The sequence below is a fragment of the Sander vitreus genome, chromosome 3 (assembly GCF_031162955.1).
Source record: "Sander vitreus isolate 19-12246 chromosome 3, sanVit1, whole genome shotgun sequence".
In the NCBI taxonomy this organism is placed as follows: Eukaryota; Metazoa; Chordata; class Actinopteri; order Perciformes; family Percidae; genus Sander; species Sander vitreus.
In genome coordinates this window covers 3900720-3904315 of record NC_135857.1, presented here as the reverse complement: position 1 = coordinate 3904315, position 3596 = coordinate 3900720, and positions in this window count along the sequence as shown.

The window sequence follows — 3596 nt, the reverse complement described above, 5'->3', positions numbered from 1 at the left end:
ATCAGGTCTCGCGATGTAACGAATTGCTTCACGGCACTGCACACATACGCCCATTCAGGAACCGGGTAACAAGGTAGCGATGGAGTTTTTCACACTATCTTCATGGCTGAGCCGGCAAAAAAGAAGCAGAAAACTAGGAAAGCATTGTCGGAGGAACAGAGAAAGAGGAAACGGCAGACTGACCGAGCGAGGAGTCAGACACGAGTAAACATAGGAGCTGCCAAATATCTATTCTGAAGCTGTAGGGGGAGCTCTATAGAGAAACCTGCCAGCAAAAAGCCAGAAAACAGCGAAGAAATGGCCAAATCCAGTTGGCCCGTTGGTAGTTTCAAAGACTCACCCTCTCCCAGATGTTGATGTTGTTTCTTTTTCTCTGCTATAATCTCTATAATTAAGTATTATCATCCCTCAGCTAGTGAAAGATGTATTGTTTTCTCATAGATGATGAGCGGTGATGGTTCAGATGATCTCCTTTTAGAACCTTTATCAGTGACATAGTCCATTTTGATGATGTCACAGGCTGATGCTTTTTCTGAAATTAAAAGAGTTATTTTAAAAGCACAACTAGGCTATGTGATATTACCAAAGCAACAGTGCAGCCGTCGGTGTTAATACCTGGATAAGAACAGAAAAGGGCATGGCAGTTAACAAAGGTTATTAAAGCATAAAGAAAAGTGTATCAGGCAACAATTAGTAGTATTTTGTTTAATGTCCTGATGAAAATAGGCTGATATGTATGAGGAAGTTAAAAACCAGCCAATGATCAAACAGGTCTATTTATGACTCTAAACTGCATATATTCATATATTTTGGAGTTGTAAATGGAACATCTTTGACCAAACTGAGAGAATTTTGTTTCAGTGTTTATGTCTGTACCAAAACAGAACATTGTATATCCTCTTTATAGATATAAAACCTTCAAAAGTAAATGTTAAGGCAATAAATGTCAGGATGAAAGAAGTGAGGCGAGGTTACAGACTGAGCATTTATGTAATTGATAACTTGACATGAAATGCAAGAGTGTTTACCACAACAAACATCAGGCAAACAGAAATCTTTTGGTTGCATAAAAGCTGAAAAAACAATGTCATTTAAAAAGGGTTTCGGTTGCCATTTCCCTTGCTTTGTTCTCTGCTGGATGCATCGCTGCTTGATTTTCTGCACTTCTATTATGTCTGCTTCTCAGCTTTGTGCAGATGAAGTAATTAGCTAAAATGCTGACACTGACAATGCTCTAGCTGTGGCTCTCTCTGCTTTTAACACACGTTGGCATATTTCTCTTACTGTAAACTTGCATTGACAAAACAATGAGACTATAAATTCCTGATATGCAAATCTACAAAGACACTGTGGACTAAATGTGCTGTGTAGGGACATCCCAGAGGCCGAACTGACATCCACAAACCAAAAACCAGACAATGATGTTGTTGTTGACTCTGTTATCAGAAGACAAATCTTTGACCGCAACAAAGATGGGACAAATCCTGCGGTTCGAATAGGAGACCGACTGCCTCCACCTGCAACTCAGTGCCAGACTTTTCCAAACACACATGCTGCTTTGTTAGGATCAGCGATCAGTGTTTGTCAGCCGCTCTGTGAGTGTTGTTGATAGTGTTGTTTTCAAATGTCCTGCTGATGCGTGGTTCTCGCCCACATGTACCCTGGATGCAGATTATTAGGCCGAGGCTCAGGTAACCGATATGTTCCTGGATAAAACGTAAACAAGCGTAAAACACCTTATGACACGCATGAGTGGAGGGGACACAGAATCTAATACACTTATGAATAATTTCATCACCGCTTGAATGACCCTTTCCCATTCCCTGCCATTGACGAGTGACACCTTAAAACCCATGACTTATAGCAAGCTAAAGCCAACCAGTAGTGAATACTAACACGTGTGTCCTTTGACTAAATATAAATTACATTTTGATAACAACAAAATGTCTCATTCTCAGGACCTAAAGTGGCCAATTCAGCTTGTTAGGATGAACAGCTCTCTCAATGGAAAACCAGAGAACCACAACTCATAGTTGTCAGTCATGAAAACATCCTCTGGCGGCTCCATCCACAAGAAGGAGTAGACAATCGTTGTGGGCTCACTTGTATTAAGTTGGGAGTTAAACATTCAAATGAGCTCCATTGTTCCAAAACCAGAAAATGTACTGTACCACGAGCCCCAACCCAGCACAGTACAGTCACAGCATCCTGTTGTTTTTAGTCTCTGTGGAATTGTACAGCTGTGATCTGTTTACAGAGATTAAGAATTCAGTGTTGGATTGATTTATAAATCTGAAATGGAACATTTGTTTTTCGTTTGTCTCTCTTGTAAGACAGACCACATATGTAGTTCTGGGAAAAGGTGAATTTGAAAACAAAGCATATTTAATATGTGAAAGTCAGGGACCAGTGTTCTTTCCATTTCAGTGAATCAGTGGAATAGCGTACAAATGTTAAACAGGAAATATTCAGCTATTTACAGTAGTGTAGTTTCTGTAGGACAGATTTAACACATACTGTAAGATGCAAATGTATGCCTTCATCTTTCCCTAAAGTGCTTTGTAATGTCTTACTTTCTGCCACTTTTATTTCTGCAAAGCAATGTTTGAAAGATGCTCCACAAACAAACCTGCCTCACCTAACTTTCTTTCTTCTGTCTGTTGACGTTTCACTCTGTCCATATCTTTTACTTCTTCCCCTCTTTGTCCTCTTGTAATTTGACCATAGAAACGTCAGTGTTTACATCCTGTGTGCCATTCAAGAAGACCTTGTTTAGTCTTGAGAGTGCCGGTGTGCGACTCTCTTACTATCATTCTGGAGGAAATACCATGGGTCGCGTGCCAGTCACAGCTAACCACAAACCCAAGCTGGGTGGAGAGGGGCATTTTTCATATAAATCATGGAAAATGGCTGTGAGCGAACCAGTGCCAGGCTGAGTGAACAGCCATAAATAGACTCCCATTGCATGTAGTAACAGCTTGAGCAACACAAAGGCAGACTGTAACCATGGCCTGTTGTATAGCTGGGGAAAAGGGCTCTCATTGTTTCTGTGCATTGCCGAGCTATAGTCACAAGCAGGGGTTAAAGTGGGCTGATCCATTGATAAGTAAATGAATCTAATTGGCAGTTTCGCACATCATTGTTTTCCCATTCGTAACGTCAAATATCCATTTCAGGGTGTCCCCTCTTCACTCTCAGCAGCGCACCTGAACAAGGCAAGAGTGTCTGTAGTTAGTTCACATGTCAGTCGGTAGTGAACGACACGGTAACATGCTGCAGATCCAGTGTTTTTAGCTGAGCTAGACAGAGAATATTCAGTTAAAACAGATCTGTGATGCTGTTTTGCCCTCATTGTTCTCGGTGAAGTTTGCTGGAAGTGAATGTAGCTCCCATGTGTTGGTCTTTTAAATGCTTGTCAGCAACCGGTCATACGGTAACTCAGCAGGCAATTTGGCCTTGTGTGCTCTGATAGATCTGGCTCAACAAACAAACTCAACTTGGAAGAAGGAAATAAGGAGAGTAACAGGTGAACTAGCTTTAAAAGTGACTTTTCTTGTTGTGTAGTGGATAAAGACTTTAAAGTAAGAAAGTCTGAA